This window comes from Pan paniscus, chromosome 8 (assembly GCF_029289425.2).
Source record: "Pan paniscus chromosome 8, NHGRI_mPanPan1-v2.0_pri, whole genome shotgun sequence".
NCBI classification, from domain to species: domain Eukaryota; kingdom Metazoa; phylum Chordata; class Mammalia; order Primates; family Hominidae; genus Pan; species Pan paniscus.
The window spans coordinates 63,539,037-63,556,243 of NC_073257.2; the positions used below are offsets into that span (position 1 = coordinate 63,539,037).

Genomic DNA, 17,207 nt, shown 5'->3' on the forward strand with positions numbered 1-17,207 from the left:
CTAGCATAATATCTTGCACATCAAAAGAGAAAATAGTGAATGAATGAATGAATGATTTCTATAACAATATATTTTCTTCCCTAGGTGCAGGACATCCTAAATTCTTGAGGATACTGTGTATGACCTGTGTTATAATAGCATGGTGCACACCACACTAGCCCTTCAGGTGTTCTTGTTCTCTTTTTGAATGCTGGTACCCTCAATTTATTATTCTTGTTTGGATATATCCAATTTACCTTGTTGAACATTATTTACTAATAGCAATCTGTTAGCCACTAGGAATGTAAAGACACATCATAATATGACCTTCTGAGGGACAAAAATTGAGGCCTATTTATCTTTGTAACCCAAATGCCTGGTGTGCAGCTGGTTCTCATAAAATGTTGAATTGCTCCCGGACCAGACTTTAGAGTTTGGTTTTAAAAGAAAAGCCAGAGTTCAGCAACAGCGAAGGGAATTTAATGTGGAGAAAGAAACATGAACCAAGAGGCGCAGCTTAGTGTTGCTGAGATCAGGTAAAGCATCCCTGTGACTGGGGCATAAGGTGTGGCAGGGATGAGAGGGCAAGAAAGAGTGGCACAAAAGTGCTTGTAATCACAGCAGGGACTATCAAGTAAGGGCCTTGAGTGTTGTGCCAAACGACTGTGGAGGTTGAATTTAATCTCATGGACATCTCTAGACTATTCTACTTTAGAGCAACTCTAACCTGTATGAACATCTTCCAGTTGCTGGATCATTTTCTTTAGGGATTTTTGGAGGGGGTGGGGAGAATCTCAGGGAAGCATTCATGTGTCAAGCAAAGTGACCTAGACTTGAGATTTACACTGGAGGCTTCACGGTACCAGGTGTTGAAATCACACGTTCTTTGGCACAGAAGCTAGCATTCTCATTTGTGCATACAGTTTATGTCTCGATTATTCTTTCAGTTGTTTAAAGGTCTGGGATAGATGCATTTAGCCAACGAGTTATGTTATTGTGTCTGCCCTTTGGAAACTTTCCTTTGTAGGAAAGCCTTACTGCTTAGAATGTTCAGAGAAGCTGAGGTTATGGGGCAAGTGACAGGTCTCTTTTCTGAGGCAGCTGCCACACTCTCTTAGTCTAAGTGGATTCTTCCTGAAATTTGCTTCCCCAAGTGACTACTTGTACTGGTTATGCAGTTGGTTAATTTTAAATTGATGTCAGCGTTTGCAGCTAAGTTGATTTGGAAAGCTCTCTAATTTAACTCTTCATATGTAATCCTGTCCCCAGATCATGATGGTGATAATTTTTACTGCATCTTTAGATTTAAGGTCATTTAAGTAAATTGCTTTTTGTTGTCTTCCTACTTATGGGAGAAAGAGAGAGAGAGGGGAGACCAAGAGAGCACTAGTGAGCATCAGGTGTGGTTTTTAGGCATGTGGAGTTTCTTCTTAGAAAAGTTGCTGCTTTCAATTGCATGTACGATGTACATTTAATATACTGAAGAGTTTTGCTTTAGGAATTAAGTAATCATTTTCCTCTGTGCTGCCACAGTGATTTACACCTTCCTGTTAACCTTTCAATGCCTCCCACTTTGCCGAAGATAATACTCCTTCCCCAGACTAATAAAGCCCTACGTGGCCTGGATCCTGCTTACATTTTCTCTATCCCTGTTGTATAACCACGCTTTGCCCTGTCCAGTCTCTGGAACTTGCACTGTTTTTTTCCATCATGACCGTTATGCAGACTATTCCTTTACCTGGAGTGAAATGCGTTTTTCTACCTTTTCCCACTACTCACTCCCACCTTTCCTTTGGATTTCAACTCAATTAACATTACCTCCAGGAATCCTAACCTTGTCTGTGTCAAATCCTCTTATAAGCTCAGATATCAGTGACATGTTTGTACTGGTTGGCTATAATTTTACATTAATTTTTATGATGATTTTGTTAATACATCTCTCCTCCACTAAAATGTAGAAACCTGTCAATTTTGTTCAGCAAGGGTCTCCATGGTAAAGCACCATACCTGGCAGAGAGGAGGTACTCAAACATTATTTTATAAATGAGTGAATAAATGATATATTTAAACCCCTTTGGAAACTCATTTCCCAGATAAGAAGGTATTGGTCAATAGTTTGTCTCACACTGAATAAATGTTCCATTGTCCATGCCAGTACCAAACTGACTACTTCTTCCAGAAATTTAAGGACTACTATTAGGCTGAGAGTCACTTTAAGGTTTTAAGAAGTCAGGTGACAAGGGTGGAAGTGGTGAAGCTCAGAGCTAGATAACCTTAATTTCAGATCCTCACTCTACAAGTTTGCTTATGAGCTTTTGTGACCACTGAAATGTATCTTAGTCTCTCCAAGACTCAGTTTCCCTAACACATAAAAATGGGACTAAAAGCTTCAGTTCAGAAATTTAGTAATGGGCCAGGTGTGGTGGCTCATGCCTACAATCCCAGCAATTTAGGAGGCTGAGGCAGGTGGATGCTTTGAGCCCAGGAGTTCAAGTCTGACCTGGGAAACGTGGCAAAACTCTTTCTCTACAAAAAATAAAAATTAGCCTAACATGGTGGCATGCTTCTGTAGTCCCAGCTACTTGGGAAGCTGAGGTGGGAGGATTGCTGGAGCCCAGGAAGTCGAGGCTGCAGTGAGCCGTGTTTGTGCCACTGCTTCTGTCAGCCTGGGTTACAGAGTGAGGCGATCTCAAAAAAAAAAAAAAAAAAAGAAAAGAAAAGAAAAAGAAGAAAGAAAGAAAAAGAAATTTAGCAGTGTCTATCAAAATTTAAAATATTCCTAATTTTAACTAAGCAATATCACTTGTAAGTGCTATTTTTCAACATGTACAAGGATATTCTTTACAGCATTATTAGTAATAATAAAAACTAGAAACTAAATGTTCAGAAAACTAACTAAGTAAATGAAAGAACATTTATTCAGTGGCCACTAAAGAGAATAAAAATGAATTAGTTGTGGGAAATTAGATATGGGAACATGAATTCGATATAGGTAAATGTTCAAGATACCATGTGAAATAAAATAGTTTCAGAAGGGTATATGCACAAAGAGACATGCATAGAGGCTTTCTGGGAGATACTCAAAGCATTGGCACTAATGGGTACCTCTGGGAATTTTGATGAGTGATTCATATATGTGTGCATAGGGGTAGAAGTATTTACTTTTCACATTATACTTTTACTTACTGTTGGTATTTTTACCAAAAAGATGTAGCACTAATATAATTTTTTAAAAACCTCATAAAATACATATTACCCTTTTATGTGGTTGTGAGAATTAGATACACTCATGTGTGAAAAATGTCTGGTCCATACTAAAGAGTTAAATTCAGTTGTCCCTTAGTATCCATGGGAGATAGGTTCCAGGACTTCTGACGGATCCCGAAATCCAAGGATGCTCAAGTCTTCGACATAAAATGGCATAAAATAGTATTTGCATATAACTTATGCACATCCTACCATATACTTTAAATCATCTCTAAATTACTTATAATAATGAATACAAGTAAATGCTATGTAAATAGTTGTTATACTGTATTGTTTAGGAAATAGTGACTAGAAAAAAAAAAAGCCTGCACATGTTCAGTACAGATGCAATTTTTTTTTCAAATATATTTGATCCATGATTGGTTAAATGCACGAATGCAGGACCCATCAATGTGGAGGGCTGGTTGTAGGCACTTTAAAGGAAAAATGTGGTCATTTTTAAGTGCACTTGCAGAGAGCTTCCAATTTGAAGCCTCATGAGTTTCAGCTGTCCCCAGTGCCCTGGTTACTGTAAACCATTAAGTCTGGAATTCACCTCTGCATGTCCTAGTCAGCTAGGTTGGCTTCAGCCCTTCTTGCTGGGAGTGAAAAGGGAGGGAAAAGCCCTCATTTACTTCAGGAGGTAAAAAGACTCTAGGCTGAGTCTCCAAAGCCTAGATTACAGCAAACATGTTTTACGTTAAAAATTGGGGAAGTTAAATTTTAGGGGGCAATCCCTGGTTACTTTCTTACTAAAGTTGTATAATTTCCTACTTAAAATTAAAACTCGGAAACATTACTGGCAGTAAGGGAAGGTAACATGAGTTTTCAAACCAGGTACTGAGCACATTAAAGTAGACCCAGTCAAAGCTGCATACAGCTTCAATATTCATGCAATATTCAGGGTGTATATTGCCATGTCAGAGTGAGCAGCCAAATTGTGTGTTTCAGTCTCATGGCTGTCCCCTGAGGAGGAGGCCTAACTTTTAGTCTCCTCAAAGCACAGACCCTCTCCACTACAAAGTGAATGGTCATTCCTTTGCAGCTTGAATCTGGGATTCTTTTTCTTGTACTTAGGGTGTACGGAATTTACCTTTCTTTGGAATCATCCTTTTTTATGGAGTTCTGCATCTGAACATGACCTGGCCATGCATATGCACACTGAGTAGTTCCATTTCAAACTAGACGTTCTGTTGAGCTCAGACCATTCTGGAATTATTTGGCAACATCTGAAACTTTTTTTTTTTTTTTTTTTTTTTTTTACCTACAACACTTCTAGATGTGATGTTTTCTGGAGAATTGATAAACTGATCTGGTAGCTGTTAGTGGCTACCAAGCCAAGTTTTACATTGCAATCTAAATATATTGTTCCTTGTCATGTAATGACATTTATTAGAGAATCTGGCAAAAGCCCAAATAAAAATACAGGTTTTCACACTGTTTAACAATCTGAGGTTTTATGTCTTTTTGGTGAGGTCATTGAATACCAGTCTCATTTTTACTGCCTCTATTTTTGAAAACAGTAAATAGTCATATTTTTATTGTCCTACGTGGTTGCACAAACTGACACATTGCCAAGTGGTTCTGACTGAATGCTTTTCACTTGGCAAACTAAAGGTACTAAAAAGAGGTTCACAGTGGAGACTTATGCATGTAGGGGAGCAATTTCTGTGGGCATGTGTATGTACAAAATAAATCTGTGAATTCCAGTAGAGCCAGTATCCAGGACTCTAAAAGTAGAACAGACTGATTTATTTGTGACAATGTACTTCAGCTGAACCTCTGTGCTAGTTTGTTGGCAAAACCTAACATATGGCCTTTTAATGAGAGACAGATTAATAATTGCAGATATGAGTAATAAAGCAGAAAGATTGGCTGTGCCATCTTTTATTCTAATAAGGAATTAGATTTGGTTACTGAAGGAGCAGCTGTTTGCCAGGTATGGTATGCTACTGTTTGAAATAGACACTTTGATGCAAAATGGGACGCTTGATGGTGATGGACTTGAAAAAATGGATATGCGATGTGTGTTTAAATTTTTCAAGCCCTATAACAATAAACATTTTACACCCCAATGATTATTATTCTATACCAATTGTCATTCAAAAACCTACAAAAAAGACACAGTGACAATGTTTTCTGTCTTGTTGTCCTTTGAGAGAAAAGACCTATGATGGTACCTCAGTGCAATGGAAAAAAAATTCTTGACAAAAGTTTCAAATAGAAGTGGTGGCACAGTTTCTGGAATATATGACATTATGTTTAAAATCGAGTGCAAATTCTTGCCCTCCCCTGTGCTAGACACGTTTCTTTGCCTGCTTGAATCCACAGCTCCTTCAATAGAATCAACCTGCCCCTACCTTGGCTCCTAGAAGTGTCAGCTGCACTTATCAGGTGACCCATTTCCATTTCTAGCTATGATTAGTCAGTCAGGGATGGAGCCTAATCAAAAGGGAGCTAACCCATTCATTCAACAGAGGTAAAGCAGATTATTTCTCTCAAGAATTTGAACAAAGTGGGCTCAAAGACTCAAGATATTCAGTGATGAGCCCCAAAACTGCAGTGCAGTGTACAAAATGGGCTGTGTAGGTGACCATGCTGAGAATATGCAAGATACATATGTGCAAGAATGTGAATGGTAGAGATGGAAAGAGCAGGCAAAGATAAGAACCTGGTGGAGAATATAGAAGTAGAATTGAGAGAGAGCTAGAAGGAGCAATGTCAGGATTGACATTGTCACTCCGGTTTCTCTGAGACCACGTTTGACATTGTTGTATTCACATAATAACCATCTGTTTACCTAAGCTACTTTGAGTGAATTCTATTCCTGTAACCAAAACAGTCTTCATGAGAACACCCCATTTTACAATATAATCCTGTGTGCATAACTATGACTTGAGATCTATTTCTACACTGAAATCTGCAATATGAGATTGTTCTAAGGAAAGCCTCTAAATAACCAAAAAGACTAGCCAACCTTCAGTATTAGGGTTTAATAAAAATAGTTACCATTCTGATATGGGAAATGTATTCCAGATGGAATGTTATTAAGGCTTATCAGTCTAGAGTAAACATGGATGTGTTCACCAAATTCTTCAATATCAGAACCAGATGGCACTCAAAAAGGTTTAATTTCATTCAAATAAGCAATGCCACTTTACCAACTAGAAAGGGGATAAATGAAACTCATTACCTCAGTGTATGGCTTAGGACTCAGATAAATGCATGTGAGAGAGATCCTTAATAGGTGATTGAGATAAATTAGGGAAATTTAAGAAATCTTCTTATACCTTTAAGGGAGACTAGTGAGAAAGATTTTGCTGTCTAACAAAACATTTTCTTGATGTTAGTATTCGATTCCACAATAAGCAGTATCTTTTATTCTAGTGTTCTCTGTGGGTAGTAGGTATGAATTTGCCCTGTGACTCTCAGGTGTCTTGTTACATTCTTCTTATGAATCAGATTATTTTCTCAAGAGTCTGGAGATCTTATGTCATCCTGAAAATTCAGGGAACGGTCTCTTTAGCTTATCAGAGTTAGAATTGAAATGCATATTTTCCAAATTCATATGGACCATTTCAAGTTGGGAGCCTGTTTAGTGCCCAATCTGACCTTGGAACACTTTGCCCCACTGTGTGACTTTAAATAAGCTTCTTAACTTCTCAGGGTCTTGGTGCTAAGGTCAGTCTTTCTGAATTCATCAAAGGTTTTCAAAGATCCTCTCGCCTTTTGAGATTCTGCATGGTAGTAAAACCCACTTCCTCACTATGGAACCCACCCGTCTTTCTGTGTCAGACAATTTTCTTCTGCTTACGGTTGGGGCCACTCCTCACCTTTAACTAATGAATCCCTTTTCTGCTTTGTGATGAGCTAGTCTTTTCTGCCCAGATTGCACTGAAAGATAGAAGCTGCTGCTTCGTTGTAAGGAGAGCTCAACCTGTTCACAAAGATATCTACCTCCCTACAAATTTTTTTTAGAACAAATATTGCTTGAATACATTTAAGGCAAAAATAAACCAATAAAAATCAGCCTTAGATTTGATAGCTGGGTTGGAATTGAACCTTTAGGTTTTCTTACCAAACAGGATTTATCTCTGCTTCATTAATACATAGCATTAATTTGGCATTTTTATTCTCCACATTAAATAGAACACAGGAAGACAAAATAATTTTCTTTCAGCAACAAGAAAGTAAAGCAGTAGCAGGAAATCTAGAAAAAAAATCCTTCTAAATAGGAATTAATATTTTGCATCCTTTTTTTGTATTTTTTTTCCTTAATTAGAGTCCTAGCCAATAAACATTCAAGTCAACCAAAAGTATTATTTCTGAAAGGAAAAGAAAAAAAATAAAAATATTTCACCGAAAACAAACAACACAGTATAATAACTTACGATTTTTGCTAAATTGATGATCAAATATATTGGACACACTATTTTTTCTAACAATTTATAGGCTGTGAATAGACACATTTTACCTAAGAGTATATACTATCTGTAAGTAGCTTGAAATAAAATCATTAATGTTTTTGATTTTCTATTTCCAAAGAACCAGAATATGTCCTGGTCATGGACATTCAAGCCAGTACTTTCCGTAATACCTAACTATGGCAAGAGTGTTAGAGAGCAAATTATTCTTCCTAAGAACAATATTCCATGCAGGAAGCCAGAGTTACCTTCCATAGAAACACAATTGCTCAAAGAAGAAGAGCTTTCAACTCCCTGGCCAAGCCTTCTTTGAAATGATTCTGTTTTTCTGTTACTTATTGTGGTATCTGGGAAAGGCAGATATTTGCTTACTTGTTTCTCAAATTTAAGATTAAATATTACTGTTTTGTTCCTCTTTGGACACAATGGCAGATTTTCTTTCACCAAATATTTATAGAGCCCCATTAGGTTTAAGTCACTGTCAGGCAATTTGTTCTAAATCACGTTACATCTTGCAGAAAAACAAACAAACAAACAAAACTTCTTTTCTTTGAAAATACTAATAATTGCCATTCTGCATATCATCTTGTATATTACTGTCTGCCTTTGCTGAAAGTTCTTTTGGTTTTTGTCATTTAATGCTCGGGAGATGGATTTTATAAGACCCACTGCTGAAGCCATTCCTCCGCAAGACCTCTTCCAAAATCTTATGATGACTTTTTAATTTCTGACGAATTTTAAAATACAATTCTAGATGCTTACTTTTCTGTTTTTGTTACACAGAGATTTTCTGATAGAACAAGTGACAGGGAGAGATGAAAATGAAAAGGATAAAACCATTTAAAAATTAAAAACTAAGTCATCAAAATGGTGAAAATCGGTTAAATTATATACACACACCTCTAAGAAACCAGGAAAGTATGTAAAGCAATTTAGAAAAAACTCCATCAGAAATGGCTAAAAATGAAAAATAAAAAAAAGAGAGAACCAATTAATATTTGGAGGGGAGAGAAATTTGCAAGATTTCTTTCTTCCCAAGGTCAATGGTTCTCAAATTTTGAATGTATCAGAATCACCTGGAGGGCTTGTTAAAACAGATTGCTGGTCCCGCCCTTAGAGTTTCTGGTGTAGCTGCTTTGGGGTGGAACTGAGAATTTGCAGTCTAACAAGATCCCAGATGGTACTGATGCTCTTTGAGAACCACTGTTCTAAGAATAAGAACAGTTAATTTTAGTTCCAGAGTATGACTTTTCAGAAGTCATTTGACCTCTTAGCCTCACTTTCTTTATCTGTACAATAGGGAAAATACCTAGATGGCTACCTCATCGACAGGGGAGAGCCAATTAATCAATAAATTTGATAACCCTTAACTGCTGACCTTAACTCTGCAATGATAACCTGTTATACTGATAATTCAAATGCCATTTTATATTATTTTTATACACAGTGTAGAAATGTTTGTTATTTCCTGTGGTATCATGTGTCTTTGTTGTCAGTATTTGTCAGCTTTCATGTGATATTTTTCCCACCTCCCTGTGAACTCAGAAATGAGGAAAGTAGTTTGCATTCTGAATATGCATTTGGGCGATAGTATAGATGTTCATCTATCCAATAAACCAGGTTCTTTTTTTTTTTTTTTAATGGAGTCTTGCTCTGTCGCCCAGGCTGGAGTGCAGTGGCATGATCTTGGCTCACTGCAACCTCTACCTCCTAGGTTTAAGCGATTCTCCTGGCTCAGCCTCCCGAGCAGCTGAGACTACAGGTGTGTGCCACCATGCCCAGCTAATTTTTGTATTTTTAGTAGAGACTATGGGGTTTCACCATATTGACCAGGCTGGTCTCAAACTCCTGACCTCATGATCCACCCACCTCAGCCTCCCAAAGTGCTGGGATTACAGGTATGAGCCACCACGCTCAGCCATGAATCAGGTTCTTTCCAGTTTTGTGAGATGCCAGTATAACCCATTTGAATTAATTAACCTACATAAAGAAGCAACAGAGGCAGTCATAAAGGGTAGTTAGACAGTCTTTATCCCAGTAGAGTTCTGGTCACAAGGCTCTTCCTGATGTGAAGACAGATGTGGAAGGTTTTGGCTAAGGTAATCAGACTTCCTGTTTTGCTCAGGACTGTTCTGGTTCATGCCTGTTGGGGTAGAACTATTAACAGTGCCCTTCTTATTTTCAGGACTGCACCTGCTCAGATAACAAAGTTCATACACTTTCTAACTCTAGGCAGTGGACATTGAATATTTCCATTCTCATGGGCAAGTCATCCCTGTAATTCAACTGTCTTTGCCTGATGACATTAAATAATGTTTTACCTTACCAAAGTCTCTTGTTCTGATTTCATTTTTACCAAATGATATTCTGATCTCCACATTCATATTTTGGTATCCTCAGGGCATTGGTAGCTACTGGCGCCAAAGAGTTGCTCTAAAATGTGTGTAGAATGAAAGCGCAGGGCTCTAGGGACACATGCTCCGGGAACACACAGAGATTTGCTGGGAATATCCATGGGCCCCAGGGCACATTTGCATATCCAGTGGGATCTGTCATTTAGGAAAGATTAAAAATTTTAGTTATCCCTTAATGTTGGAACAGATAGACCAACTTCAGTGGTCTGAGAGAGTATGGAGCTCACTCCCAAAGGAATCCTTACTATGTGTCCCAGATGACATACACAGCATTGACTGGCACCCACGCTCAGAGCAGGCTTCTCCGAAAGATAAAGGACACATCCAAATTGAAGTCCTTCGATCTTTGAGAATAATTAACTAACTAACTAAAGGAAAATGTTTTGATAAAATGCTTGCCACAGTACCTCCCTAAATATCTATAAAGACAGAAGGTTCGGATTATAAAACACTTCTGACAAAGTGATAGTAAATATTCTCATGTATTTCTGAAAAAAAAAGAAAGCACTGATATCCTTCTCTTGACTTCAGTGTTTCAGGCCCTTGATCCCTGACAAGTTTAAGTCCCTGGGACTTCCAAGTAGATGGTTAGATGTAGCCTTAGACAGTAATATTGGTACAAATGAATTCTAGATTTATCTCACTTAACAATATCTATAGTATGTTTACATATTGTTAAGTATTTTCTATGTGGTAATGGTAAGATTCTCATTGAAACTGTTCATTGCTAATCTGTAAGGTAGACAATTACATATTCTTCTATTTAAAAAATTTGAGTCTACTATTAATACTGGAAAATAAGAATTGTTATAAACTAATTTTCCAAATCATGCTGCTTAAGTTAGGAGCATGATTCTTTTTCACTGTAGCCAGGAAAGCACTATTTCACTTGTAAGTAGTAGTAGAATAAACAGAATCATAAAATGTTGGTGGGCATCAAACTTTCATCGTTGTACTTTATTGAGTTGCTATAGACCATTTTGTGCCTATTTAAAAGTATTGGCCCGGCGAGATGGCTCACGCCTATAATCCCAGCACTTTGAGAGGCCGAAGCAGGCAGGTCACCTGAGGTCAGGAGTTTGAGACCAGCCTGGTCAACATGGTAAAACTCCGCCTCTACTAAAAGTACAAAAAAATTAGCTGGGCGTGGTGGCGGGCCCCGTTATCCCAGCTACTCAGGAGGCTGAGGCAGGAGAATCTCTTAAACCTGGGAGGAGGAGGTTGCAGTGAGCCAAGATGGTGCCACTGCACTCCAGCCTGGGCAACAAGAGTGAGACTCTGCCTTAAAAAAAAAAAAAAAAAAAAAAAAGTCAAAATTAGCTGGGTGTGGTGGTGCGCCCGTAATCTCAGCTTCTCAGGAGGCTGAGGCAGGAGAATCTCTTAAACCTGGGAGGACGAGGTTGCAGTGAGCCAAGATGGTGCCACTGCACTCCAGCCTGGGAGATAGAGGGAGACTCTATCTCAAAAAAAAAAAAAAAAAAAAAAAAAGTATTTTTCATACAGTTTTAACATAGGCCCTTCACATTTAGAATATAAAGAGCTGCTGTGAAAATTCTAGAATATAGTCCTAAAGTTTAAATATTTACATTTGTAATTAGAGAAATTGGTTTTTATTATACAATAATTTTTATTTTTTTTTTAATTTTGGTATGTTTAGACCTAAAGTTAAATGGTAAAGTCAACAGGAATATAGTAAGCTTGAGATAACCAATGGATAAAAATCTAATTAAAGAATCTGAGGTTATAACAACTAAAAAAAATCTTTTTGGAAAATAACTATGATTTTGAAAACATGATAAATAATATTACAAGATTGGAGTTCGGACAGCTGCTCTGTAGAAGTAAATTAAAATAGAAGTCCTGTTCTTAGCTAAATATCAGTTCACACCCTTCTCTAACCTTGCAAAAAGAAACTGGTTCTTAAATAGCATCCGTAACCCAGAAACCAGAAGTAAATAATAGAAGTATTGGAACATACGAAAACAATGCAGGAAAAGGCCAGATTTCACGATATTATTTTTTCTAAGAAAGTAAAAAAATAACTAGCAGGAGAACAATTTTAACACCTTCTGACCCTAAGTATCACACTAACAAGTGTATACAAAAGTTCAAACTGGGGCTTCCCAGATATTTCTTTTATAATGGAGCCTGTGTAAGGAGGTTATGAAAAACACAGTTAGCCAAATGGCTAAATAGAGGTATTAGGCATTTAGGTTTTTTTGCACATTTAATAATGTGTTAAATTATTCCCAACTTTAAAAATATCTTTACATGTTCCTAATGCTGAGAGTGGGGATGAGACCTCGGCGCACCCCCCTCAACACTAGACAGATCTGCAGTGGAGAAACAAGGAGCTAAGTGTGAAATTCTTGCATTATTTCTACTTTTCTGTAATGAAATGGTTTGAGTACGTGGGCTGAGGAAGTGGTTACAAGAAAGCATGTAGCATAGTAGTTGAAAGCTTGAACCAGATCGACCTGGGTTGGAATTCCAGCTCCAAGATTTTCTGGTGGTATAACCTCAGGCAGGTTGTTTTACATGTAGGAGACTCAGCTCTCCAGTTGTAAAGTGGGATAATAGTGCCCACCTTTATAGGGCCAATATGGGAGTAAATCTAATTATTCTTGCAAAACATGTAACACAATTTCTGGCATATAGCAACTTCCAATAAATACTGGCTATCAGTAATTGAAGACCCAAGGAAGGTACAGAATGTGTTTCTGAGGCAAAGGGCCCACATGGCTCCCAGGCTTTCTCATCTGAGCAGGTATTAATTTAGGTGTGATTACAAACATTTCTAGTTATATATTAAAGACTCTACCTTGCCAGCCACATCATAAGTAACTAATATATTCTGCAGAATGAGTGGACTGTGGTTTAATTGTTAAATAAAAAATAGATATTACCTTTGCCCATCTCAGATAGTATCCTCTAGTGCTCAAGAACATTCATTGGTTCTCAGTTGTCTGCTCTGATAGACCCAACATATCCAAATTGAATATCTATTTTCCTCTCAGCATTTCTATGTTTTTTATAGACATACCTTTGTTTGTGAGATCCAGTCTTCTCAACCAGCTCTTTCTTACCAATTTTGCCTGAGAAAAGATTACTAATTCTTCAAGATTAATTTCAGATGCCCCTTCCTACACTGTAGCCTTTGTAGCCTCATAGCATTATGTATTTTAAATATGTCTTCTCTTACTATCCTTGTACAAAGTCAGTTATTTTATATATTTTTGTCTCATCAGTAGTTCTGAAGGTCAGGAACTCTCTCTTTCAAATTATGCCTCTTTAATATCTAGAAATGTATTCACACGACAAATGTTTTGTATTTATGTATCTAATTGAAGAAATACTTCCAGATCAAACAAAATCCTGCAGGGACCTGTAAAATATCAAAAGGACTATCACCTTGAACACCAAGAGGGGCCTCCTCTGTGTAGCCTGGATGGAAAATGCCTAAACATCCTTGATAGTCAATGGAAGAAAACTCCCTACTTAAAGGAATAAAAGGCTGGGACAATCAAAGTACTGACCTCTTAGGGATCTAAGGAAAAGATTCTGGACCAGAATGGGCCTAGGCTTCAAGTGGATCTCTTCCAAAAGAATAGTGAATAGTTTTTATCTTTTCTAAAAGATGGATTGAATGGAATTCTTCCATTTGTAGTAGTTCTTGTAAGTTTAATTAATTTTGTAACATCTTTTGAGAATTTACCACATGCCACTCCTTGAGCTGGGTGCTTACTATGTGTTTATTCTTTTAACCCTCACAACAACCTCAACACCCTCATGAAGTAGGTCCTATTAGGAACCCTGTTTTGAAGATGAACTGAGGCTCATGTTTAGCCCAAGTTCACTGAGCTAGTAACTGACAAAGTTAGAATCTGAAATGAAATCTGCCTGATGTCAGAATGATGTTGTTCATTCATAGGCTGATATTTTTAAGGCTCTACCCCAAGACAATAGTCACGGCGTCATGGCACAGGCAGCCTGTGGAGCTAGCTCATTTGCTCCAATCCAAAAAAAAAAAAAAAAAAGCCAAAGCACCTCCTTTAGCTAATTGCTTCTCTTTCAGGGAATCATCGAATTATCAGAGTTGGGAGAGATGTTAGCAAACATTTATTCACATATTTGAAGAGGAAAGATAATCACACAATTTAAGACGAGGAAGCTCATCTTAATTTAAGCCGAGGGAGGTAAAGTAATAGCCTGCTTTAAGTCAGTGAATTAGCAGCAGAATTAGAATCTGAACTCTGATATCCTTATATTAGCCTACTGCTAATTCCTCCTAAGGCAAGAATAAACAGCTTTACAGATTAGGCCTGCAAACCCAAACCTATAAAGTGACAGCACATGTCACAATTCACATAACAGATGTTGTTTTAGGTTGCAATTGTTGTCAACTACTCTTTCTGCCAAATTCTCTCTTTTTTAGATCATCAGAGCCCATCTGACAACCTGTAGAACTTCAGAGGCAGAGAAAAGAATTATTTCTCCCTGTCCTGTGCTGTCCTTAAACCTGAGAGGGTCATGCCTGACCTGATGAAAACACCCTTAAAAAATCAACCATCCAGTAGTCCAAAGCCAATTTCAAAACTGCTTTATTTGCATAAGCAATATTCAGAACCCTGGATCCCAAAGATCCACATCATTGCCAGTGGAGAATGGCTTTTTTGCCCTCTATGCTGGAACAATAAAAAAAAAAAAAGATGAATAATGTAACAGTCTGGCTTGAAACAAAAAGATTGCTGAATAAGGTGGGAAGCTCCCAGAACTGAAATTCAAATAGAATAATAGCATGGATTGTGATGAGGAAGGCAAGGGAAGTCGTCCTATATATAAATGACTGGGTGAGAAATTCTCTAATGAGCACATACAGGATAAAAGACAGGAGGCTGGGAGAAGAGCCCAATAACCAAGCGCAAGTGTCAGAAGCCTGTAGAATGTGTCAAAGGGAGAAAATGCCAAAGATGAGAAAAGTTTATAAGTATGTTCAGAACAAGAAGATAGAAGGTGATTGGATGAGTCAACCAAAAGCCCCTCTAGGATAACAAGTCCTACTTTGTCTTCCCCCAACACATAACAGTTTCTCTATCAAAGGAAATAAATATTAGATTGGATAGGGTATAATACTAGTGAGAAGAAGCTGAAGCCCAAAGATATGAGGAAATTTTAAACCACTACATTGGTGCAGTAAATTCAATTCAGCAAACAGTTATTGTGCATCTGTAATACCCTGACATTTTCCTAGGTACCAGCAATGATGTCCATTTCGAGGTGAGTAAGATACAATCCCTGCCCTCAAGGCTCGCAGTCTAGGGGTAAAACAAACATTAGACAAGTTAATTATGTAACACTGGGATAAATGCAATTGCTATGTTGATCTTTGTTACTTTATAGAGTTACGAAGAATGGGAGAGGAGCAGGAAGATTGTAATTGACCAAAGGTTGATATAATTTTTGAAAAGAAGCTCAATCCCCCAATTTTTAGATTAATTAGCTTGGTGGGATGATGCCAATCATGAGCAAAAATCTGGAATCAATTAGTGAAAATATAGTGAACACTAAGACAGGTTGCAGGTGATCACTAAGAATCATCTTGAGTTTACTAAGACAGATTATACCAAAGTGATTTAATTTCTCTCTTGGAAAAAAGTAAATTAGATTTGGAGGGAGGCTGGAGACCCAGTATAGACATACTGGATTTCTGTGAATGTTTCACTAGGTCTTCAATGGCATGCTTGTGAATAATAAGAATTGATATGGTGCTAATACATTGAGATGGACTTGGAAATGCCCCTTAATTGGTAGATATCAGTTAGAAGGAAGGCTTTTTGGTGGGGGATTGTAAGCCCCTTAGCCTTAGTGTGACTGTGTTCATCCTTTCTTTCCTGACTTGGATGATGTATCAGTGAGAGAGCCCACAGGACACAGACAGCTGAATTAAGCAGGGAAATTTGAGGAGAGTTTATTAAAAGGACTATTTACATGTGGACATGTTTTAAAGGAACTGATAAAGAATAGTGCAGAGTCTCAGGTCTGTTCACCACCACTGGCCTAATGGGAAAAGCTCAGTCCCTGGAATAGCTGTGAAGCCAGAGCAGTCAGCAGAAGGCTCTTGCCCTGGTCAGGGTGTAGGATCACCATTTCCTGGCATTGCTCTGGCGGACCTTATGTTTTTCCCTGCTGTGGTGTATGTGCAGGTGCCTACCTAGTTCCCCATGTTCTTCCTCCTCCCTGGACTCATCGTCTGTACAGAGACCTAAAGAAGTTGTTTTCCCTTTTCTGGACATCAGCCATTTTTCTGTGTTGATTTGTTGCTTCTGAAGACCTTCATTAGATAGATCTTTCCTGATGTAATCCATCTTGGCATGGGCAGTTTCATTCCCCATAGTGCTGGTGAGCATTTGGCAAGGTCTCTTTTCATATACCTGTGAACAAGGACTATGGGCCTGATGCCAAGACTTAAATGGACCTGGAAATGCTAATTAATTGGTAGATATCAGTAGATATACTCCTAGAGAAGTAGGGCTGGAAACGGAACAATTACATTTGCGGGAGAATATTACTTGACTTCTTATGTTGCCTTCTGCCATTTTCCTGGTTAATTTCTAAAGACTCTTCTTACTGCTTTGGTAAATACATTATTCTTAGACCAATGATGCTCAGAGTGTGCAGTAATTATCCCTAACAAATGTAACAAATGAGTTTTGAATTTTGTTCTATTGTGTTGATGTTGTCATGTTTTGTTTCTTTTGCAAGCAATAGCATCTTTCTTGGCCCAATGTTCAAATAACCTTTTTCTTATTTGAGCACATATAAACACACAATCAATAAAATTTCCCAAGAAGGAACAACATAAATATTTTAAAAATATATCATAGATACTTTACATAAAATGCAATACCTATGGGACTATTTAAAACGTATAAGTTATTTGATTAGATTTTCATTTATTTATGTGGCAAATTGAAATTAAGGAAACTAAGCATTTGAATTGAGTGTAGGAATATTCCCTTTCTTCCTTTTTTTTTTTTTTTTTTAACCATCTATATTGTCAAGGTGAATCCAAGATAATGGTTTGTTGCAGGTAGCCTGAAATTTCAATATCATTTCTGAGGTCACCCTCATGTCTAGGGGGATA

At 37.6% G+C, this 17,207-nt stretch overlaps 1 protein-coding gene and 1 long non-coding RNA gene across 5 annotated transcripts in view; both read left to right on the plus strand.

Moving 5' to 3' along the window:
• The window catches only part of PRKG1 (protein kinase cGMP-dependent 1), a 1,295,238-nt gene that overhangs the window by 239,053 nt on the left and 1,038,978 nt on the right, over positions 1–17,207 (plus strand). The gene's annotated exons all lie outside the window — the stretch shown is intronic.
• Positions 1–17,207, plus strand: part of LOC134731099 (uncharacterized) — a 133,128-nt gene continuing 115,921 nt past the window's right edge. Inside the window, exon 1 of the long non-coding RNA XR_010113185.1 lies at positions 1–17,207. This exon is cut by the window's right edge and continues 68,694 nt beyond it. This is a non-coding gene — a long non-coding RNA (uncharacterized LOC134731099).